At 41.7% G+C, this 25,659-nt stretch overlaps 1 protein-coding gene and 1 pseudogene across 20 annotated transcripts in view; one reads left to right on the top strand and one right to left on the bottom strand.

Annotated features, from left to right (window-relative positions):
• Positions 1 to 25,659, bottom strand: part of SGCD (sarcoglycan delta) — a 695,743-nt gene that overhangs the window by 253,109 nt on the left and 416,975 nt on the right. The gene's annotated exons all lie outside the window — the stretch shown is intronic.
• Positions 5,201 to 8,830, top strand: LOC147369754 (polyadenylate-binding protein 2 pseudogene; annotated as a pseudogene). The gene has a single exon (XR_015167837.1). The product of XR_015167837.1 is annotated as a polyadenylate-binding protein 2 pseudogene (transcript).

Here is a 25,659-nt window from a genome sequence, read left to right as displayed (position 1 = left end):
CCCTCAGTGTCTGGGTCACAGTTTCTGATCCTTTTTGTCAGCTGCTATATAATCTCAACTTTATTCGTATGTTCCTTCTTTTACCATTCATGTCAACTTAGCCTGTAGTTTTTCTTTCTTCTCCTTATTACTTCCCAGTTATCACCAAAGCTAAGCCTCAAAGACTGGTTAGAATTGTGTGTGTGTGTGTGTGTGTGTGTGTGTGTGTGTGAGAGAGAGAGAGAGAGAGAGAGAGAGAGAGAGAGAGAGAGAGAGAGAGTGAAGGGGGCATATAAGACACATACATCTGTCAAATTGCTTTGCTGCCTCACTGAGTCAGAATTGTGATTTCTCATTTATGCTTTATAACATCTCATCAAGTTGTTTTTAATGATTTATAGGTCCAAGGCCATGGTATTTGAAGCATTCTATATTTCCTGGATGCCAGTAGTAATATATAGATGGGCATCCTTTGCTCTATAATTTTCCTGGGGATGAGACAATTGGCCAAAGAGAGGGAATTCCTCTCCCATGCATACACACAGGCAATAAGCCTCATTCTCTTTATTTCTAAATGACTTTGTTACTACTTGTTCTTTAGGGCATACCTCTCAGTTTCCTTGAGAAGTCTTCCATGATATTCCTCAATCTTTTAGAAACCACTTTATCTCAGTAATGGGAACACATAAATACATACACACAGCATTATGGTATATTGGCTAAGAATATGAATTCTAGAATCAGACTGCATAGTTACAGTGCTAGTATGACCACTTAACTTGCTAGTACCCTTACATATCTCACTCTCCTTATATGAATACTTAGAAGATAATAATATCCTATAAACAGACGATTAAATCAGACAATTCCTGTGTATCAGTCAAATACCAAGATATAAACATCTGAATGCAGAGTTCCAAAGAATAGTAAGAAGAGATAAGAAAGGCTTCTTCAGCGATCAATGCAAAGAAATAGAGGAAAACAACAGAATGGGAAAGACTAGGGATCTCTTCAAGAAAATCATAGATACCAAAGGAACATTTCATGCAAAGATGAGCTCGATAAAGGACAGAAATGATATGGACCTAACAGAAGCAGAAGATATTAAGAAGAAATGGCAAGAATATACAGAAGAACTGTACAAAAAAGATCTTCACGACCCAGATAATCACGATGGTGTGATCACTGACCTAGAGCCAGACATCCTGGAATGTGAAGTCAAGTGGGCCTTAGAAAGCATCACTATGAACAAAGCTAATGGAGGTAATGGGCTTCCAGTTGAGCTAATTCAAATCCTAAAAGATGATGCTGTGAAAGTGCTGCACTCAATATGCCAGCAAATGTGGAAAACTCAGCAGTGGCCACAGGACTGGAAAAGGTCAGTTTTCATTCCAATCCCAAAGAAAGGCAATGCCAAAGAATGCTCAAACTACCACACAATTGCACTCATCTCACACGCTAGTAAAGTAATGCTCAAAATTCTCCAAGCCAGGCTTCAGCAATATGTGAACCGTGAACTTCCTGATGTTCAAGCTGGTTTTAGAAAAGGCAGAGGAACCAGAGATCAAATTGCCAACATCTGCTGGATCATAGAAAAAGCAAGAGAGTTCCAGAAAAACATCTGTTTCTGCTTTATTGACTATGCCAAAGCCTTTGACTGTGTGGATCCCAATAAACTGTGGAAAATTCTGAAAGAGATGGGAATACCAGACCACCTGATCTGCCTCTTGAGAAATCTGTATGCAGCTCAGGAAGCAACAGTTAGAACTGGACATGGAACAACAGACTGGTTCCAAATAGGAAAAGGAGTTCCTCAAGGCTGTATATTGTCACCCTGTTTATTTAACTTATATGCAGAGTACATCATGAGAAACGCTGGACTGGAAGAAACACAAACTGAAATCAAGATTGCCAGGAGAAATATCAATAACCTCAGATATGCAGATGACACCACCCTTATGGCAGAAAGTGAAGAGGAACTCAAAAGCCTCTTGATGAAAGTGAAAGTGGAGAGTGAAAAAGTTGGCTTAAAGCTCAACATTGAGAAAATGAAGATCATGGCATCCGGTCCTATGACTTCATGGGAAATAGATGGGGAAACAATGGAAACAGTGTCAGACTTTATTTTTCTGGGCTCCAAAATCACTGCAGATGATGACTGCAGCCATGAAATTAAAAGACGCTTACTCCTTGGAAGGAAAGTTATGACCAACCTAGATAGCATGTTCAAAAGCAGAGACATTACTTTGCCAACAAAGGTCTAGCTAGTCAAGGCTATGGTTTTTCCTGTGGTCATGTATGGATGTGAGAGTTGGACTGTGAAGAAAGCTGAGTGCTGAAGAATTGATGCTTTTGAACTGTGGTGTTGGAGAAGAGTCTTGAGAGTCCCTTGGACTGCAAGGAGATCCAACCAGTCCATTCTGAAGGAGATCAGTCCTGGGATTTCTTTGGAAGGAATGATGCTAAAGCTGAAACTCCAGTACTTTGGCCACCTCATTCGAAGAGTTGACTCATTGGAAAAGACTCTGATGCTGGAAGGGATTGGGGGCAGGAGGAGAAGGGGACGACAGAGGATGAGATGGCTGGATGGTATCACTGACTCGATGGACGTGAGTCTGGGTGAACTCCGGGAGTTGGTGATGGACAGGGAGGCGTGGCGTGCTGGGATTCATGGGGTCGCAAAGAGTTGGACATGACTCAGCAACTGATCTGATCTGATCAAATGATAAAGATTTCTTACTTACCCAAGCTACATGTCCATGGAAGTTTAATGATAAAGCAACTAGGGCATAGAATGGCAGAGCAACTACCACTTTGAACACCCTGCTACTCTTTATATCTTTAGTCACATGTACATCTATATTTCCCAACCCACTTATGACAGGTTTGGCCATGAGATATGGCTTGTGAAATGTGTGTGTGTGCATGCTAAGTTGCTTCAGTTGTGTCCAGTGCTTTGCGACCCCATGGACTGTAGCCGGCCAGGCTCCTCTGTCCATGAAATTCTCCAGGCAAGAATACTTGAGTGGGTGGCCATTCCCTTCTCCAGGGGATCTTTCCAATCCAGGGAGTGAACCCACATCTCTTATGTCTCCTGCATTGGCAGGTGGGTTCTTTATCACTAGCGCCATGAGCATAAGTCAATTCATAGCAGATGCTGTAACATCAGAGCATACTCTATCATGCTCGCCTATTATTTTCTCTCTCTCTAGACTGCAAACTTCAAGCAGCAGGAATAGTACCTTAACTGTCTTTTTATCCTAATCACCTGTCATAAACCCTGACACAGAGTAGGTAGACAATAAATTTTGACTGAATGGATGAGAAGTCTTCTGTCAGCTGCCAAGAACTGTAAGTTAGATCCAAATGAAGTCAAGTCTGGTTGAAAAGTCAACATGTCCTGGGTACCACTCACCCAGACCAGTACTGTGCTTGGTGACCATCTAGGAAAACAGATCAACATGGGGATTATTGTGTACCTCAAGACATGGGTTAAAGATTATCTTTAAAGAACGTTTTCAAGGAAATGTAAGCACATTCGTAAGAATCATAAGAGGAGCACAGACAGCACCTGGGCTTAGCCTGGACCCTTCCACTAGCCCTCAGTGCAGACTTGGACAAGCCTAGCTGTTCTGCCTCTTTTTCCTCCATCTCATGATGGGAAGTTGGACAGTATGAACATTATGGTCTTTTTCACTTTAAAAAGTCTTATTCTATGATGCACAGGAAGGAGATACTCTCTAGACAACAACAAATTACAGCTGTCACTGGGAACTGGTGCTGGCAACCCAGAGAGGCTGCAATTAGCATGTCCTGTGTGACTTGCGGTTTTGCCAAAGACATTCTTGTAAAAACTCTTACAAATCACTCCAAATGTACACCCAGATTTGTGGAGGATTTAGGCATAAAAACCAATACCAACACATTGTTCTGAAACAGAAACTTGTAAGCAACCTTTAAAAAGAGACATCGGTGGAGAATTTATTGATTCTTTAATGGGAAGAAAATGAGAGATGGATAATAAAGTGTGAGTTGCTATATCCCCTGTCCCAGGTGAAAAATGTGAGCTTATGAATTCTGAGCTATTGTTGATAAAGGAGGGGACTCATTTATCTTAAGGAGTCACATAAAAGAAAATAAGTGAAATATGATTAGACTCATGCCACGTGTTTAGATTAAATTCGTACCATGGCATTCCCTGCTGCCTGGTGAACACTCCCCACTAGTAAAGCCCGATTAAGACACTGGCCTGAGTGATATTAAAAATGTATGCTGTGAAAATCCCTTTCAAAATAGATCCTTTCACCAGGGTATGCGCCCCAAGGGAGCTAGCTGTCCTGCCTTCCCTCTATTTTCATTAGGAAAAGTTGTCAGTTGTACACGACAGTGTCTTTCATGAGACTTCAAGTTACAGCTTCAAAGAGTCCAGTGCCTTTTTGATACTTGTGAGAAAGGTTTCAAGGGATAAGTTCAGAAACAGGAAGGCTGGCACGTGCCCTTCTGGCACTAGAGCTGTGTTACCTATTAATTTGGCCCTTCTGTTCAAGTTTTGATGTCCAAATTGGCCTTCCAAAGGATGTACTCCCAGTCTTCCAGATGTGTTGCCAATTTCCACAATTACCCTTTGCCTTAAACTAATGAGAAACAACAGTTGTCTGGGGGAGATGTCTAGGGCTGCTTCCTTTGTGTGTACTCCTAAGGCATAATATTCCTCTCACATTTCATGCACATGTTCTCAAAAGAGTAGAACAACTGAATATAGCACAGGGAATCACTGAATGCTCAGAGAATCCCATCTGCTCAGTCAACAAAGTCATGCACTTTTTTAATTCAGAGGATTACACAAGCAAGAGCTATGAAGTATTGTGAAGAGGACTAAGGCAGCATAAGAGGGTAAGAAGGTGAGGAGGGAGGAGAATTTCCATTTTTGACAGGAGGCCCAAGAATTTATCTCTGAGAAAATACCCAAATGAAGTGAGGGAGCCAGTCATAGGAAGATCCATGGATAGAGGGGATGAGCCTGGCATATTTGAGGAACTCTAAGAAAGCCATGATGACTATAGTGGAGTCACATATACCTCTACATAAGATGGAGAGTAGTAGGAGCTGAATCCCAACAGGTTGTAAGGGACCAGATTTGGAGAAGATGCTACTAAGGAGTCTGGAGTTTTATTCTTTACCTGATTGGTGACAAATGAATGTGTTAAAGAAGGGAATGCTGAGAACTGGTTTCTATTTTAACTTAGATAAATTCCAACAAGATTTTCATGAAAGGACTAGATACAAGTTTGATGAATTCACTACTTCAAGTTAATTTCAAAATTGTTTTCTAAAGAGAACTTGCTGATAATTGATTCTGCAATTTTCTTTAATTTTAATATTTTTTGGAATGTACTCTCCACTTCCTTTGCCTAGCCAAATTCAGAGATCACAGTGATCAAGACCATGAGGTTTGGAATCAGAATGATTCACTGTTGAGTTAAGGTCCCATACTAGTCATTGAACCTTCCCTGAACTTTTTCTAGTAAAATGGGAAGCACGTTATCACTCTTTCAGGATTCTGTGTGTTTGTGTGTGTATGTGCTCATGCATACACATTTGATCTGCTTAAACACAGTGCTTAGAACACTACAAGTACTCAACAACACCCTATATCAAACTATGCATCACTCCATCCCCTGGATCCCACATCCATTTCCTCTTTCCTTCCTTTTCCTGACTACCGTCTCTGATCTTCCACGGCAGCCACACTCTTTAACACAGAATTTCACTTACTTGATTCAATATGCATGGAGAGGCTTGGGTAAGAGAAGGAAAAAGAGGGTCAGTTACAGAGCTGCCAGTGTCAAGAGGATGGAGAATGAAGGAGATAAGGGGTAGTTATCAAGAAGCTAAGGGAGTTTGCCACTAAATTTGTCTCATGCAGTTACTAGTACAAAGTGAAATATTAGAGCTCATCCAATATCTTAAAGTTAGTAAACCAAGAAGAAAGGAAAGGGGGAAGGATGTTTTAGGCTTTGCTATAATTTAGTCTGCCTTCCTATCTGGTCAAGATAGTTCTTCAGTAATTTCAACATAAAGAATTAAATCATCAAATATTAAGAGGCTGAAGCAGATTAATGGGATTCTATTTACCTTTTATTCTCTCTTTTTTTTTTTTTTGGTATTTATTTATTTTTCTAATTTTGTTTTATTTTTAAACTTTACATAATTGTATTAGTTTTGCCAAACATCAAAATGAATCCGCCACAGGTATACATGTGTTCCCCACGCTGAACCCTCCTCCCTCCCCATACCATCCCTCTAAATAACCATGCCAGATATTATTTGTACCCTCATCCACCCCTTAAGAAGGGCATCTTGAATAAGTCTGAACAGTTCCTGAGATCCAGAATTGGGGTAATTCTCTGGGCAAAAAGAGCAGACAGATGGAGATTAAAAAACTCATTGTGAGGAGATTAAAAAACTCATTGTGAACCCAATCATAACCATTTTTTAAACCTTATTTGAGATGATAGCTGTGATGGTTAATTTTATGTGTCACCTTGACTGGGCTATGGGGTGACCAGATATTTGATATAACACTATTCCAGGTATGTCTGTGAGAGTGTTTTCAGATGAGATTAACGTTTGAATAGGTAGACCCACTAAAGCAGATTTCCTTCCCTAAAGTGGGTGCACCCCCTCCAAGTAGTTGAAGGCCAGAATAGCACAAATGGGCTAATCATTTCTCTAGTAAGTGGGGACTTTTCCACATTTAAACTGAAACATGGCTCTTAACTGGGGCCTACTGGCCTTCAGATGGGAACCACATTATTGGTTCAAAAAGATTTATCCATGTTACATAACTCTTCAGTTGCCACACACCCCTTAAAGATGTGACCAAATAACACTCTTGGAGACACCTAAGACTTTCTCAGCCTCTGCTTGGGAACAATAATCACTATTGTCATCTTTCTGTGTCCCATGAGAGGGAAGCCCTATTATAGGATAGTATTAAGAGTTATCAAGCACCCAGTCAGACCTTCACTTGGTTCTCTCCCAGAAAACGATGCCAGGCTTAAGATTACAGTGTGGGGCGGCAGCAGCAGCGGTGTCTGCGGGCGGTCGGGGCTCCGGGCCGGGGCGGTGGCGCCATCTTGTGCCCGGGACCGGTGGGGAGGCCGGGGAGGGGGCCCCGGGGGGCGCAGGGGACTACGGAACGGCTTGGAGTCTGAGGAACTGGAGCCTGAGGAGCTGCTGCTGGAGCCCGAGCCGGAGCCCGAGCCCGAAGAGGAGCCGCCCCGGCCCCGCGCCCGCCTGGGAGCTCCGGGCCCTGGGCCTGGCTCGGGAGCCCCAGGCAATCAGGAGGCGGAAGAGGAGTCGGGACTGGTCGAGGGTGACCCGGGGGACGGCGCCATTGAGGACCCGGAGCTGGAAGCGATCAAAGCTCGAGTTAGGGAGATGGAGGAAGAAGCTGAGAAGCTAAAGGAGCTACAGAACGAGGTAGAGAAGCAGATGAATATGAGTCCACCTCCGGGCAATGCTGGCCCAGTGATCATGTCCATTGAGGAGAAGATGGAGGCTGATGCCCGTTCCATCTATGTTGGCAATGTGGACTATGGTGCAACAGCAGAAGAGCTAGAAGCACACTTTCATGGCTGTGGTTCAGTCAACCGTGTAACTATACTCTGTGACAAATTTAGTGGCCATCCGAAAGGGTTTGCGTATATAGAGTTCTCAGACAAAGAGTCAGTGAGGACTTCCCTGGCCTTAGATGAATCCTTATTTAGAGGAAGACAGATCAAGGTGATCCCTAAACGAACCAACAGACCAGGCATCAGCACAACAGACCGAGGCTTCCCACGAGCCCGATACCGTGCCCGAACCACCAACTACAACAGTTCCCGCTCTCGATTCTACAGTGGTTTTAACAGCAGGCCCCGGGGTCGCGTCTACAGGGGCCGGGCTAGAGCGACATCGTGGTATTCCCCTTACTAAAAAAAAGTGTGTATTAGGAGGAGAGAGAGGAAAAAAAGAGGAAAGAAGGAAAAAAAAAAAAGAATTAAAAAAAAAAAAAGAAAAACAGAAGATGACCTTGATGGAAAAAAAAATATTTTTTTAAAATAAGATATACTGTGGAAGGGGGGATAATCCCATAACTAACTGCTGAGGAGGGACCTGCTTTGGGGAGTAGGGGAAGGCCCAAGGAGTGGGGCAGGGGGCTGCTCATTCACTCTGGGGATTCGCCATGGACATGTCTCAATCGCGCAAGCTGCTCCCCTGTTTCCCTGTTTCCCTTTGCCCCCTTGGGGGCTGCTCAAGGGTAGGTGGGCATGGGTGGTAGGAGGGGTTTTTTTACCCAGGGCTCTGGAAGGACACCAAACTGTTCTGCTTGTCACCTTCCCTCCATCTTCCTCACTTTCACAGTCCCCTCCTGCCTGCTCCTGTCCTGCCAGGTCTACCACCCACCCTGCCCCTCTTTTCTGGCTCCCTGCCCCTCCAGATTGCCTGGTGATCTATTTTGTTTCCTTTTGTGTTTCTTTTTCTGTTTTGAGTGTCTTTCTTTGCAGGTTTCTGTAGCCGGAAGATCTCCGTTCGGCTCCCAGCGGCTCCAGTGTAAATTCCCCTTCCCCTTGGGGAATGCACTACCTTGTTTTGGGGGGTTTTGGGGTGTTTTTTGTTTTTCAGGGTTTTTTTTTGTTTTGTTTTTCTTTGCCTTTTTTTTCCCCTTTTATTTGGAGGGAATGGGAGGAAGTGGGAACAGGGAGGTGGGAGGTGGATTTTGTTTATTTTTTTAGCTCATTTCCAGGGGGTGGGAGTTTTTTTTTTAATATGTTTCATGAATAAAGTTGTTTAAAAAAAAAAAAAAGATTACAGTGTGATCATGAAAGAAGAAGCTATATCACAACTCGAAAGAGCTTATGGTAATCTTGACATTGATGGGAATGGGGCTATCACAGGTACTAGGAAATTAATTATTTAATACCACGTAAACTGGTTGGGTGACAGGAGATGAGATGGTTGGGTGGCATCACTGATTCAATGGACATGAGTCTGAGCAAACTCAGGGAGATAGTGAAGGACAGGGAAACCTGATGTGCTGCAGTCCATGGGATTGCAAAGAGTCGGACACAACTTAGCCACTGAAAAGCAACAAACTGGTTGGGAATAGTTCAGTAAAGGTTTATAATTACTATAGCCGGCTAGATGGAGGGTGCTTCTGCATGTTCTGTTAGTGTTCTACATGCTTATAGAAGGATCTTGAGAGATTTGCCTTGATTTTATTCATGGCTCTTTCTATGATTGTTGGGTATAAGGAAAACAGAATGATTTATGCATTCCTATATTCTCTACAGTCCAACTATGTAGGAGAGGTTAACAAGAGAGTACCTTCTCTTATACTCAAAACATGGCAGAAAGAAAGAGATGCATAAAATAGAAGTAGAAAGAATACAATATGTCTCAGGTCATGCTTAAAAGGTATAGAAGAGGAGACATCAAGTTAACTAGAAAGTGTTCATCTAAGGAGCTCTCGTTCTTCAGGAACAACAGATATATGCATTATGGTAATGCTTCTTGCACTTTTAAAACTCTTTGTATTAGGAACAAGTTTTTTTCAAAAAAGTTACTTGACAGACATTCCTCATTCGCTTTCCTTGCACTTTCAATTTTGACTCAAATCCTATTATTCACAAGATATGAATTGGCCAGTGGGAACATTTCCAACAACAATATTTCAGAATTAAAATCTAATTTAACCAAGATGACCCCTGGCAATCATCAAGCTTAGGTAAAAGGAACCCCTTCAACATAAATGGCCATGTGTTATTCATTCTGTCCAGAGCATTTTAGGAAAAGTATCGAATCATGTCTTATCATCTAAGCTGCCTTTCTTATCATATAATAACTTATAATGGGCAAGCCTTAAAAAAAGTGTACTATACCACCATAACTAATATATGTGTGGGAATTACATCCAGTCTAGGAAACACACAAAAAAATCATTTCAGAGTGGTTGAATAAGAGGGGAGGATGAATAGTTTGAAAAAATGTGCAGCTTAATATGTAATCATACAATGAAGATGTTAGCTTAGGGAATAACTCAATACTTTCTTCCTTAACTTCAGGCTTTACAATGCCCATTCTTATGGAGCAGGCAGTGACAACTTTAGTATCAAAAAGATTCATCCTCATATGTCGATTCTACTCTTTTTCACCTATGTGACCTGGGGCAAATCACTTAATATTTTGCACCTCAGTTTGCTCAAAATCAACAAGCTGCCACAGTATATAAGGCTGTGTTAAGTTATCTGGCATAGAAAGTGGCAAACTATGGGGTTTTATCAATACTATTTCCCCTCTTTTAAAGTAGAAAGAGATTTGGCCTTAACATGGTCTGTCTTTTTAGAAAAAAAAAAAATCCCTCCTTATGGGTAGAGATTCTTGAGGCTAGGATTATTACAGACGTTCCCCATCTTTCATAATAATGTCACGTGCAAGAGAATGTGTTCTTTAATGGATCCAGGGTAAAGCTCATGGAGTTATTTCCCTCAGGTTCTGGCCTGACATAAAGGGACTCATCCGAGTTACTTTCTATATATTGGAAAAAACTTGGTTTATGGGATGTCAATTTCAGACTAGTGGAGTATTCACAAAGTTTCTTTCTGTTGCCTTAGATTTAAGCTTTCAAACCCTGCGACATATCATCTCCATGGAGAAAGCCATTTAACTGGCTCCAGGTTCCTTCCTCTCTCACCTGAATTTAGCTCCAAAGTCTGGGTTATGGTATGATGAGATTTACTCAAATTCTGTCTCCAAGTGAGTGAGAATGTTAGTGAAGATGCCCCAAAGCTGGTTCTAATCTCCTGGATGATGTCAGCTTTGCAAACTTAAAACAGAAGAACACTGTAATGAGTAATGGGGTTTTACTGAAATTCAATACCTAGAAATGTGCTTGCTGTTTTTTTTTTTTTAAGTAAGATCAAAACCAGACATATGAAACAAACTTCCTGGCCTGGCACGTAGAGAAGAGTACACCTCAGGTTAAATAGATAAGTGGTGTTAGACTCTTATTTTCAGGGTCACAGCAACATACATTACTCGCCAGACAGCATGTACCAAGTACTGGACTTTATGGAGGCTTTTGGTCTCAGGAGAGAAATTAAGAAATATAGAAGAAAAGGAGGCACCTGAACTTCCCTCCAGAATTGACTCCACATACAAATGAAACTGCAAGATTTCTGGACATCTCACTCCTTTCAGCTGTCAATGGGCAAAGACAAAAGAAGGGAGGTAATGTGAACCACTGTTCTGAGTATCAGGAGTCAGCAGCATTTAAGATGGGCATACCATGTCAACTGCAATTTGTATCAATTCTCTCTCCACAACCTCAGGGTGACCCTTTTTCCCTTACAGTCAGACATTTAAGATTTGTTGTCTTCTAAAATGTCAGGAGGCTGATTCCTGTTAAATATTAAGCACGCGTATAAGAAAAGTAAGAATTCTGTCAAAGCCAAGTCCATGATCTCAGGGGCTTGCAGGCAAAGTCATTGCAGCCACAACACTGGTCTTCCTGCTTGTCCTCTGAACACATCAAACAGGTCCAACCTCAAGACCTCTGTACTCGCTGGTCCTCCTGCCTGAAATGATCTCCCCCAAGCTCTCGACACAGCTGGCTTCTTCTCTTAATTCAACTCTTTCTCAATGTGATGTCTTTCCAGAGGTCTTTCCCGACCACGACATGTAACAGAGCATCTTTGCTTCATCTCTGCTAGTGTACTGCTCAGTATCTGACATCCCACTTTTACTTCTTTGGGTATCACTGGTGGCATAAAGAGAGACAAAACACTTTGTTCATTGTTGAAACAATGTCTGACATATAATAAGAGCTCAATCAGTACTTTTTAAAAAAATAAATGTGGTATCTTTGATGAATCATTAAAGCCAAGTCTGGGCTTCCCTGGTGGCTCAGACAGTAAAGAATCTGCCTGTAATGTGGGAGACCCAGGTTTGATCCATGGGTCAGAAAGATCTTCTGGAGAAGGGAATGGCAACTCACTCTAGCATTCTTGCCTACAGAATTCCATGGACAGAGGAGCTTGTTTGGCTACAGTCCATGGGGTTGCCAAGAGTCGGGCACAACTGAGTGACTACGACTTTCACTTTCAAAGCCAAGGCACTGTGCACAAGCTGATCACAAACCCCGGGATTCCTCTCTCACCTTGCCTTTAAAAATGCTTTGTTGAAAACCATCAGGGAGTTCGGGCTTTCTGAGGATTAGGTGTTGTGGACTCCTTGTACAGGGCCTTACAATAAACACTGATTTTTCTTTCACTACAAACCAGTGTCAGTAGATTGGCTTTACTGTGCATGGGTGAGCAAACCTAAGTTTTGGTTTGATAACATCTACATATAAAACTAAAGCATTTTAGAGCAAAAAAGAAATTTTGGAGGTGACGTAAATCAACTTGGCCATTTCAACAGAAAAACAAATGGGGGATAAGGCTCTGAGGTTTACCTGCCCACAGTCACACAAGTTGTAGCGGCAGGGCTACAGCCACAGTTTAGTCTCCTGACTCCTCATCCTGTGCTTGTTCCACTTTAGCTTTCTGTTAGTACTGCTGCTGCTGCTGCTGCTGCTGCTAAGTCACTTCAGTCGTGTCTGACTCTGTGTGACCCCATAGACGGCAGCCCACCAGGCTCCCCAGTCCTTGGGATTCTCCAGGCAAGAACACTGGAGTGGGTCTGTTAGTACTGAGCAATGCCCAAATCAGTCAGACCTTCTGAAAGTTAGCATGGAACAGGACAACAGAAAATGTCAAGCAATGAAATAAAACATGGACCTTACCTCACTCCAGAGTTGTGTTTGCAGAAACCTAAAAATTTAGGTCATCAGGAAGAACATCCCAGGTAAAAAATCTCAACATTCCTCCAAATATTTTGAATTTATTTTAGAGCCAGAAGGCCCTAGCAATTATTAAGTGTAATTTCATAATTTTGCAGAGGATGACATTGATTTTAGAGAGGTTACTTTCCCAGTTTCACATGAGTGGTCAAAATGAAGACCCCTACATTTAATGAAATGATTTTTATTTTTACTTATTTATTTTTTTACATATGATTCTACTTTACTAAATATTTGGAAATTACACTATAGTTCATGAGGTACCCAGAGATTTTTTTTTTTTCCTTTCTTTCTAAGTCACATTTAAAGTATAGAGCTTGGAAGAGAATGAAAATATGTACTGATATTAATAAAAGTTAGGAAATTTCTCTTTGCAAAAGTAGTGTAATTGACATGAAATGATTTTTATACTACTCTATACAGGTGATCCCTGGAGAAGGCAATGGCACCCCACTTCAGTACTCTTGCCTAGAAAAATCCCACGGATGGAGGAGCCTGGTAGACTGCAGTCCATGGGGTTGCTAGGAGTCGGACACGACTGAGCAACTTCACTTTCAGTTTTCACTTTCACACACTGGAGAAGGAAATGGCAACCCACTCCAGTGTTCTTGCCTGGAGAATCCCAGAGACGGCGGAGCCTGGTAGGCTGCCGTCTATGGGGTCACACAGAGTCGGACACGACTGAAGCAACTTAGCAGCAGCAGCAGCAGCATACAGGTGATCCCAACTGTTTGACAATATGTGTTTTGAAAAAATTGTTTTGAAAAAATTCCTTATTGTGCTAATCAAACAAAATGGATTTGCTAGCATAAAATGGTGCAAAGGAAGCCAAGCATCTAGTAAAAACACTCTAGAGGTGATATCATTTACTCTATAGCAACTGAAAAACAATTCTATTTTTCATCTGACAAATGAAATAAGTGTAGGTCAAATGCAATTCTCCAAACCACTGTTTAATATGGGGCTCAAGGCACTGGGGGAACTTGCCTATGGCTTGAACTAGAGTAGATAACTTAATAAATTCTTTTTGGGTGGATAAATGGATAAGTGAATGAACAGAGTAAATAAAAGCCCTATGTTAGAAATATAAAAGGAAAAGAGATGGGGCAAAGTGTAGAGCTGATTCATGAAGCTGAGAATTAAGACAAACACTGGGTGTGACAATGGACCAGCACCCAAAGACCCCAAGCCAGGCAGCTCCAAGAGCACCTCTAAACCAGGGGTTCATGTTGAACCAATGGCTCAAATAAGGAAATAAGATTCCTAAGTTAATAAAAATGTATATGGTGGGTGTGAAGGGGTGAGGGAAGAGGGAACAAACAAACAGAAACCTTGCTGGGGTAAGCCTAACCCTCCTTCTTAGGAAGTGAATAGACTGAGAAAGTCACACTTTAGACCATATTTTCTGAAATCACCTTAACCAATCTCTGGCTATAGAATTATAAACAAGTAAAGTAATCCTTTCCCAAACTGCATGCTGTTTGAATACATGAACTGTACCTGGTAACCATCAAACTAAGACTGGAACAAATAGCATTCATGGGGTAAATAATGTGGATGGGCCAGCAGGTCAGGCTAGGCCAGCTAGATGGCAATGATAAGAGTGAATATTTCAACTGACTGAGACAATCCTCCATCAAACGCTGGAGCCATTCACATCAAGTGTTAGTGGCTCAGTGTATCTGACCCTTTGATTCCATGAACTGTAGCCAGCCAGGCCCCTCTGTCCATGGAATTTTCCAGGTAAGAATACTGGAGCAGGTTGCCATTTCCTTCTCCAGGGGATCTTTCCAACCCAGGGATTGAAGCGGGGTCTCCTGCATTGCATGCAAATGCTTTACCATCTGAACCACCAGGGAAGCCCCACATCAAATGTGGGTACAAATGTTAAAAAAAATTCAACCCAAAACTCCTGCCCCTTATACCCATCTTGCTGTCACTGAAGCTTGGAGAAATACTACTCAAGATAAAACACCTCCAGCTCAAGTTTTTAACAGAAATGCATTTATCCTATTGTTCAGTGGCATCTGCATGAGGTCAGCTCTTCCCCATCCAACCTCTTTTCCTTGGAAATTCTCCTGCTATTCACCTGCACATCCCTTCTGCTAGCTCACAGGCTCGAATGCCAGTGCTCTTTCTGCCTTCTTGGTCCCACTTTATACTACTCCTAGGATCACAGGAGGAATAACAGCAGGCTTCCACGAAAAGTTCTTCCGCTCACTATTGTATGGCCTTCAATGAATGGCTCTCAATCAGGGGTGATTCTGTTCCCCAAGCAGACATCTAGCAATGTTGGGAAATATTTTTGATTGTCATGATTTGGGTGGGGGGAGGTGGTTAACAGCATCTGGAGAAGGAAATGGCAACCCACTCCAGTGTTCTTGCCTGGAGAATCCCATGGACGGAGAAGCCTGGTAGGCTGCAGTCCGTGGGGTCGCACAGAGTCGGACATGACTGAAGCGACTTGGCTGCGGCAGCGGTTAACAGCATCAAGTGGGCAGAAGCTGGGTTGTTGCTAAACATGCCTAGAACAACCTCCCACCATAAAAATCATTTGGTCCAAAGTGCTGAGATGGAGAAACTCTGTCCCAGACCATCTTCTCTGCCTAACTCAGTATCATGAAGGGAAGACATCTTGATAAGTGGAAGCTTATGCATGTAAGTATTTTAAAAAGTATTTTATACATTTACTTTTGTTTTTAGCTCCTGATACCTCTTCAGATTATATAAAGAGGATTAAAACTGCTTATAATCTTGCTCATTTATAATATTACCTTCATATTTTACTTTAGAGAGGATATTTATTTGAAAGAGAACACAGAGTTTCTCTCACCAAAGCCTAGTGAGCAAGCATTACTGTTCCTGTTTTTGAGATAAAATAATTGACAGAAGGAACATCTGTCACTTTCATCATGGAAAAAAGAAAAACATTGAGAGTTATAATATTCTGATCACTGACTCAGTAATCATTAGTTGATGTGTATATGTGTAAACCAATAACAGTAACACAATGAAAAACTATTACCTATTTCTTACAATATACTAGACAATGAGCTAAATGTTCAGTATATACTGACTGCTTCTAATGACCCCTGAGGCAAGTCCCATTATTATGCCCATATGCATAAGTCTCAGAAACAAGTTATTTGCCCAAGGAATGATGGAATTTGCCCAAGTAAATAATGAGGCTGAAATTTGAAATCAAGCTTGTTAGAGTCTAATGGCTGGACTCAAATACTATCCTGTACTATGCTTGACCCTGAATGCATGTTCTAGGGATTGGGAGTAGAAAAACAAAAGGGCTAATCAGACATGGAGGCTGCTCTCATTATCTAGCAGTTTCCTGGAAGAGATGAGATCTGATCAGGAAGGGAGACAAGATTAAGTGTCAGAGATGGACCAATGACATTCCAGAATGGGATTCTAAAATTTAGAGCATAGGCATGTGCATTCAGAGTACTGAAATCAGGATGAGGGAGAAAATGAAGCAATGCATATCACTTTACGATGCTTATAGTAATAAATAGTCTAAAGATTACCTAAGAAAATATTAGAACATTAATTTTTTAGAACACTTATTTAGGTATCTTTGAGCACATTATTCTTAATTACAAGACAGAGTTTGCATAGTGGAAATGGCATGAGTTAAAAGTAAATTTGAAATAACTTTTCCTTATAGACAGGTCTAAGCCAATGGTGTCCAAGAGAAAAGCAAATACAAGCTGGAATTTTTGAATAACCATATTACAAAGTGAAAAGAAACTATTGTTTCATCATGTAACCAACTTTTTTTTTTCTTTTTAGGTGCGAAGACTTCAAAATCTGGTGTATATTTTATGTTTACAGAATATTTTGATGCAGACAAGCTACATTTCAAATCCTCCATAACTTTACATGTGGCCCATGGCTATCATGTTTACCATATCAGACAATGCAGATTGAAACCTTTTCTAATTTTTGGCATTTCTGTTCAGGTTTTAATTTCTGGAAACTTCCAATAAGAACCCAAATCACTGTGACCATTTGGGCTGTAGTGACCTACTCAGTCTCCTTCACCTCACAGTACTGGAATCTAAATCTCCATCCCCAGTACTGGGTCTTGGATCAGAGACTGATACTTCAGGCCCCACAGCAGCCAGTTTCCCCAGTTTAGCATCTTATTAAAGCCTCCATAGTCAGATGGCCAGGCATGGGAGTGGGAAATGAGGAAACTTCTTCTTCCAGGGGCATGGGATCAGATGACTGGCTTTGTGGGTTGTGCTGGTTCCTGAGTCACCAGCTTCTGTGACCCCAGCAGGTGGTATATGGGATAAGTTGGGATTAAAAAGGCAAAAGGAGGCATAAGGTCCCTTCACAGCCTTGCTAGTAGAGGACAAGGTAATTATAGAAAACTGATCATGGGTCCTTCACCCTGGGTTCAGCATCTAGGTGTGCCTCTTCCCCAGGTGCTTCTATGAAATACATCTATTTAGCAGTCTTTTTTAATAACTTGTCTTTGGAAGGGATCTGAAATTCACTGTAGAAATATTTTCATTCTTCTTCAATAAATTCCCATGAGGGCAGGTGCTATTATTATCTCCCTCTTTTAACAAATGTAGATGAGAAAACCCCAGGATCATGTAGATCAAGAGACATACAGTAGCAGAAGTTTTAAAGTAGGTGCCTGTGAGATATTTTGGGCAAGCAGACATAGTTTTTTGGATACAGTTAGTGTTTTAAATCCCTGGGTCAAGAAGATACCCTGGAGAAGGAAATAGCAACACAGTCCAGTATTTTTGCCTGGAGAATCCTATAGATGTTGAGGACTGCTGAGCTAGTCAATAGGGTTGCAGCGTCAGACACGACCAAAGTGACTTAGCACACACACAGTGTTTTAAATAAAATATAAAACAGAACAAACACTAATCCATTTAGATTGTGGGTTTCTTTGGAAAAACCTTCAGATTTAGCAAAATAAAAGGCTCAAATTCCTACATGATTACATTTGGTAAAGTTGAGTAGCCATTTTCCTTTTCATGCGGTTAGAGGCTCCAGGTTCAGAGCATCATAGTCCCCTGACCCGTAACAGTCTCTCCCTGTCTCTACCCATTGTTACCGTACCTTGCTTGTATTTTTAAGAATAAAGCACTAGCTCAATGCATCAAACTCTAATTAAGAGTGATTACATTTTTTAAATGGAGGAAACTTGAGGTTACAGGAGCAAAGGCCTCACTGTGGAATTTCAAATACCAATATTCTAGGTGAGGGGAAAATATTTTTGTTATTAATCTTACCTTAGTTTCAATACTGTATCTATTAATATTATTCTAATCTTATCACCAACATTATGGAATCCACTTTAAAATTGTGTTCAGTTCATCAAATGACGAAACCAACGCTGAGAGATTTAGAGAGGTGTTGAAAACCATGCTCATATAACACTATTGGCAGGTGGGTTGGGATTCGCTCTCCAACCTGTCTTTGTACTGCTTGATACTGTTCCTTTCACACAATTCTCAGCGAATATTGTGACCTTTTACATACATAGTGTTCTGTAGGTATGGCCTTTCAAGGCAGTAAAACCTGAGTGTTAATACCTAATGGGCCTTTTAAAACCTTGGAGAAAGTTCCTTAACCTTCTGAAATTTAGCTTACAGAATTTTCTAAAAAGCACAGTGATTTTCAGTCATGGAAATCTCAGGAAGAGTAAAGCACTTAGCATTATTCCTAGGAGAGAGTACAGTTTCAGAAAATGTTGATTTCATTCCCTCTCCCCTCCAATCTAGTCAACTAAATAAGTTAGCAGAGGTTATGGTAATGACTCATTTATAATATGTGGTAGAAGTCATGCAATTTGGGTAGAACTGACTCTTCTCTCAGCCTACTCAGACCCATCAAGGTCGTCTGATTCCCCTTGCACAGTGATTGGCTCCTATTGGACATGAGAAATAAATTGATTCAATCAGAGCGAAGCCCAGGGTTTTTAAGCAAAGTGAGCCAGGGCAGAGAAGCTCTTTTAAGCTATAAATATTTGGTATGCAAATATGATGCCTAGAGCAGCTGCTTTCATCTTGCTACCATGAGTGGAATCCATCTGAGGAGACAGATGCCAACTAAAGAGAACCACAAACCTGAGGAAATCCCAGAAGAATAGAATACAAAATTTTAATCAAAGCCTTATTTTCTCTGGATTTTTCTATTACCCATTAGTCAAGTACACTCTCTCTAAACCATGCAGAGTGTTGTGTACAGTTGAAGGTACTCTTGTGGTGCTTCCCTATTGACTGCCAAGAGGATTCGTCACAGCAACTTGTCTTGTTGTTTCAGCCATCCCCAAGTAGGTGTGGAGAAAAAGTATCAGGTAAGATAGCTGGAGGACTGGTCTTTCCACCGTCATCAAGACAGCAGCTGGTGGTGTCTGCTTTGGTTTAAAGTCATATAACTTCATATTTTTGGGTCAGAGTACGTTACTACTTTGTGGAAAATGTTGGGAAAACCGGGAGTCAAATTCTGGCACTTAATTTCAGTCAGCGACCTGGGAGTGGGTGGTTTCCATGAACTGTGCATTCCACCTTCTCTAGAAGAACACAACTTGAGAAGCAAAGAGGAGGAGTGAAATCATGCCAAGACTTTCAGAAAAGCCAGGGTAACTGTTTCCTGGTGACTTGTCTGTCTTATCTATTCATATGCCATTGTGTTGGGATGAAAAGGGAGCTGTAGGGGTTCTTGGTGTTGTGAGCTCAAGTAAGATACTACATATCAGGATGTGAGTAAAAGGAGTGTATCCTCCAAAGGTCTTAGTGCTTTCAAGTCAAAGGCAACGGTCCTCAGATCAAATGCCCAGAGGTGGGCAAGTGACTTTGATGAATGAAATGGACACCAGGTGGAGGCCTGGAGAGAGTGCAGACCCTGACAGGGACACAGCTGCTCAGCTCTAATTAAACAGTTTTTAAAAATAATTTTTACATTTTTTTACAATGTAACATTCTATTAATTAAAATTTTTTATCTCTCTCTCTCCATAATGAGAAGATCAAATAAAATACTTGGATGGAGGGCTTTAGTTCTCAGGTCAAAGACAACTGAGGAGCTGGCTGGATTACCAGAAAAGATTAAGAGGTGACAGCTCTTGGCTCTCAAGGCTGCAAGAGGAGAGTGACTGAGCAAGATGGAGAAGGTGCTGAAGACTTGTGTTTCTGTGGATGGCTTGAACACAGATGCCTCAGGGTACACGTTTTTACTGGGGTGGTTGCAGAGATCCCTGTCAGGATTGAAGTAGTTTGGGGAGCTTCCACAAAATTTCTGTGACTGAGAGTAGCAGTGAGGTAGCAGAGCTCCCTGCAGAGATACCTGATCTCATAAGGACCTCCTTGCATGAGGAGGGTTGACCACCCTTAGGGTCTGTGGCTGAAGCCACCTCCTGGCTTGAAGGAGGGAGCCCACTCAAATTCCTGATATACACTGGTCATCAATCTCAGTGAGGGTCCAATCAGAAATTAGAGAAAGATAAATAACAAGAATAAATTTGACAAGCCATGGAAGTCATAGCTGTTGCCATAGAAATAGTTATTTCTACTTGATGGTTGAGGTGAGCATTAGAATTGCTATTCAATGATCCAAGTTCACAGAGCCAGTTAAAGGCAACATTTACACTCAAATCCTAGACCCCAGTCTCAAGTCCCCATGATCCATGCTGCCACTCCCAGTGTTTCCTGTAGCTCCACGTTTTTTCCTATCCTTTATTATCTTGTGCACTTCCTAGGTAGTGATGGCAGTTTGATCTAGAGATACCAAGAGCATTTGATTAAAATACTATGTTTTTCTTTACTCTCTGTTAACTGCCTACGGAATGATTATTACAGAGAACAGTCTTTGAGAAATATTGCATTATGCAGCTAATGACATAGAAAATAAGTGATTTGAAGGTAAATTTGCACTTCCCATTTTACCTCCATTACTATTAGTGCTGTTCATGAAAAGAAAATTTAGATGAAGTGTCTATGGCCCTACCTTCACATTTTTTGGCTGCTCTTAAATATTTTTAAACTGCATGCAGTGAGATTCTGAGTCCAGTTATTATGTAATCAGAACCACCTTCCCAAAAAAGGTTTTTCAAATTGTGAAATACCATATACTGTAAAATATGTACTCAGATTCCTGCAAAGTTGCTTAATCTTTGGAGGTGTCTAAATGATGACACCAAGAGGCCAATGCCATGGAAAGAAGAAATTATTTCTTTTATTTCCTGAGAGAAGGGGGCCCACCATATCATGCAGGGCCACATGAGGAAGTACCAGATTTGGTCAGGGAGAAGCAGGAAGAAGGGGAGAGCCTAGGTCTGAGACTTCATTGGGTTTTCCCTAGGAAAGACAAGGCGAGGCAGAGTAAACAGACTCGGATTGGCTGTCTGCAAAATTTCAGTGGGCTCTGGATTTAGGGGGTGGTCTCTGTTTGTCTGACACCTCACTCTGGGATGCTTTCCAGCAGGGGACATACTGAATTGCTGTGTGAAAGTCAGAAAAGGAGGTGGTAGGGACTATAGACTGGGGACTGCATGTGAAAGGTATGCTCCTAGGCAAGCCATTGTTACCACTGTAAATTACAGCTGATCCTTGAACAACATGACTTTGAACTGTAACTGCACATGCCCACGTATACATGGCTCTTTTTTCAATAAATACATACCATAGTACTATATGATTCACAATTGTTGAATCTGCAGATGCAGAGCCATAGGTAGGGAGGGCCGACTAAAGTTATATGCAGATGTTCATCTGGAGAGGGGTTGGCACCCTTAGCCTGTGTGTTGTTCAAGGGTCCATAAATAGCCCTGGGGGAACACTCTTTTCCTGTGTCTGCAAGGCCCCTAAATGTCAGACCGTCAAGAACAGAAAAAAAAAAGAACTATAGTTACTATATTATTAGTTCTGTGATAAATGGATGCCAAAGAGACAAATACAAAAATCTAAACACACATATGTAGACAACCATGGCCACCAGCCAGGAAGAGGCAATTGTCAGTATCAAGGCAAGAGTTAGTGAGAGATCCCTACAAAATCCTCCTGAAATAAAGTCCCCATGACAAAAGTCAAGTTCAGAGAACACTTGCACCAACAACAGCACTGGTCAAGGAAGACCCTTCTCTGTCTTTTCCTCTTCTCCCTTGAATTACTGAAATGGGATTGGTTTTGTGACTTGATTTGTCCAGATGACTCCATCTGACTGACCAGCAAAGCCAGGCAGCCTGTCTTACATCCATCCAAGGTCAGGTTTTAAGTGGGTTTTAACTGGGTTTTAAGTGGGTTCTAAACCTACAGGTTTCAAGTGGGTTCTAAAGGGTTACACTGCATCTGGGAAATAACCTTGCTGTTCAATAGCATCTTAAAAGTCTCGTTCTAATGAGGTGGATGAAACTGGAGCCTATTATACAGAGTGAAGTAAGCCAGAAGGAAAAACATAAATACAGTATACTAACGCATATATATGGAATTTAGAAAGATGGTAACAATAACCTGGTGTACGAGACAGTAAAAGAGACACTGATGTATAGAACAGTCTTATGGACTCTGTGGGAGAGGGAGAGGGTGGGAAGATCTGGGAGAATGACACTGAAACATGTAAAATATCATGTAAGAAACGAGTTGCCAGTCCAGGTTCGATGCACAATGCTGGATGCTTGGGGCTGGTGCACTGGGATGACCCAGAGGGATGGTATGGGGAGGGAGGAGGGAGGAGGGTTCGGGATGGGGAACAAAGGTATACCTGTGGCGGATTCATTTTGATATTTGGCAAAACTAATACAATTATGTAAATTTAAAAATAAAAAAAATATTATAAAAAAATAAATAAATAAAAAAATAATAAAAATGAAAAAAAAAAAGTCTCACTTGCTTTGTTCAATGTACTCTTCCACCACAATATAACACAAAAACATATACATATCTAAACAAATGCTATAGTCTGTTGGTTCCATTCTACTCAATGGCATTTAACAACACTGAAGTCTGAAGTATTCCTTAGCAGTAAAAACAGAATATAGAAAGAATTGAGTCCAACATACTTTTTCATACTACTTCTCAGTTCATTTAGCACTGACAATTGTGTGGGTTTCCTTTCTTTTCTTTTCTTAAGTTCACTGAATTAACAGTGTCTAAAATTGCTGCTGCTTGCAGTTCAAGGATATTGGAAGTTCCAACAAACCTTCTCGTAGTCCCATAAAATATCTTTCTCTAAAACAGAAATCCCTGCTGAGATCACAGTACTAAGGTCTATTTTGAGACAAAGCTGTTACTTAGATCAGTGATACCAGCTGGCCTGGATGCATATTTTTAAACAAAAGGATTTACTTTACCTATCAGACAGTACTTGATGAGGATTCCCAGAGTCATCGTTATACGAGGCTGCCAAAATGGGTCCCTCCCTCGGATGGCAATTTTCCTCTACAGCAATGCTGCTGAAGAAGTCGGGGGATTTACTACTCACTGTGTTCCAATTCCCCCGTGTGCAACATTTAGCCACAGAGACATTACTCTATGCCCTATTTTCTTGAGGGCATTTTTCCTTTCTCCTGTTTCAGATATAATTCTTCTACACCCTGATCTCAAAATGAACTGCAATTGCCTCTATTTAAAAGTTTTAAACTTTAAGTTTCCTTACGGCCATGTTTGTATATAATGATTACACCAGAATTTAGTTTTTCTGGATGTGAGGGGTAAAAAATAATGATTGCTGAATTGTTCATCTCTTCCAATCACTCCCTTTCTCAGCTCTTCGGTCACGTTCATTCTGCTTCCACTTTGGCTGCTCCCACCTGCGCTTACTGAGTTTATTTCTGGAAATGCTTTCTTTTCATTATTGTATGGGTTTTATGAATGTTTCAAAGATTAACTTAAAACCATTTTTATGGTGCTAAAATGCAAACCACAGAAATGTAATCGGAAGATGTCAACAGATAGGCAGACATGTAACTGAAAGGTGCAAATTCTATGTTGTCTTCCTAAACCCCAAGTTCAAGAACCAGCACACAGGGGGCCACGTGGAAGTGATGCAGTTCTTGGTGTGGTTTGCTGATAAATCACATGGAGATCTGGGCCAGCCAAGCCTGCTCTGGCATTAGCAACGAGGAAGAGGACACAGCTGACTGCTGCCTTCAGGCAGGGCCAGTCACAATGAAGTAGATGATTGCCTCTCTGATTTCTCACTCTACAGTCCTGGGGATCTTCACCTTCAAGCCCCAGTGCATCCCTTTCCAAGAAATGTGCCACCCCTTCTGTACATCTTTCTTTGCCTTCCTTCTGCCTTTCTCAGGTCTGGCCACTTCCTTCCCCCAAGTGCTTTATTGCTCTTCTTTCTGTGCCCTCACCCCAAACTTCCAGGATTCAAACAGGCCTCCTCATAACTGCAACACACTAAGTTGACTGCTTGAAGCCCTGGAAGAAATATACATTCCTACAGAGCTTTCCAGGAGTTGTGTGCAGCTCTGGTGCTTTGAGGAGTGTTTGCTTTGTTCCAGCAGACTTTGCTAAAAGTGTTGGCTTGGGGTAGGGACTGGAAGAAAATAGAAGTCATAGAGTATGTTGTCTCCTCCTATCTTTTGGATGGATTGAAGTCCTTTTGGGGAAATGGGAAAGAGGAATAAGCTGATAGAACTAGTCAGAACAGATTTCTAAATAAGACATGGGCTGCTTTGTGGCCAACAAGAAACGAAAAGGCACAGAGCAGCAAAGGGCTTTTTTTCCTCTTCCAACTGGATTCCAAGTGTGCTCTGACCTCTTTTAATATCACCAGCCTTGGGAGACCCCAAACGCTCAACCATCATCATGAGCTTTGGCATGCTGAAGACAGGCCATGACACAGGAGGGCCACTTCCAAATGGGGCTGTGGGCAGGAGTGGTCAGTTCAGGCAAGAAGAAACAGAATTGGGGGTGGGGGTGGCAGGTGAAAGGCTGATTTGTGGGGACAAGGGAGGGTCCCCTTTGTGGATGGTTGAAAGAACAGATAGAATTACTTTGAAAAGAGGGTAGCTGGTTGTCATGAAGGCAGGGAGAACCTGTGTCCAGCGTACACTGGCATAATAAAGAAGAAGTGGGCTTGCTGTATTGTCAGAGGCAGGTGGAGCCTGCCGTATCTTGCAAGTTAGTGGTGCAGGAAATTAATACGATTAGTGATCATTTTTATAACACTTAACTGCATACCAGTCACTTTACTATAATCTTTCTCTACACTCATTAGTTCGTTTCATCTTTAAAATGACTCTATAGTATCAGCACTATTATCATCAGTATTTTGTAAGGCTTGAAGTGGTTTAGTATTGATAAATCTCCAAAGTCACATGGTTAGGAAGTACTGAACCCTTGAGACCAGTGGGTGCATATCAAGTTAATGCTACCCTAATACATTGAAAACTAGGCCAAACAGACTCGGGGCACACACTGAGCATCCTTCCTTCCTTATATCCTGAGTTACAAAGTTCCCTTTCTACCTGTTACCCCAATTATCCTTTTAAAAATCTCAAATTAGAGAGGGCACATCTCTAAACTAGTTTCTACTTCAATCAGGACCCAAATTAAATCTGCTTTCCTTCAAGCCCAGCTGGCTGCTCTTTCTGTGACCAGCTGGAGCAGCTCCTGCCTCACCAGAGAGCTGCTGGCGGGCTGGGGTGGCCCACGTTCAGGACTCCCTGGCCGGCTGCTGGCAGATGCTGTGTCAAAGAAATGACACGTGCTGCCACAGCAGCGCTGAGTCCATCCAAGCTGCCTGCAGCAGGAGAGGAGAGTCTGCAGCCAGACCTCGGACTTAGATCCAGGGTGGGCAAGA

The sequence above is a fragment of the Bos grunniens genome, chromosome 7, assembly GCF_055505025.1.
Source record: "Bos grunniens cultivar Pamir isolate PY7600 chromosome 7, Bosgru_T2T1.0, whole genome shotgun sequence".
In the NCBI taxonomy this organism is placed as follows: domain Eukaryota; kingdom Metazoa; phylum Chordata; class Mammalia; order Artiodactyla; family Bovidae; genus Bos; species Bos grunniens.
The sequence above is the reverse complement of the archived record's forward strand: the minus strand, read 5'-3'. Positions and strand labels throughout refer to the sequence as shown.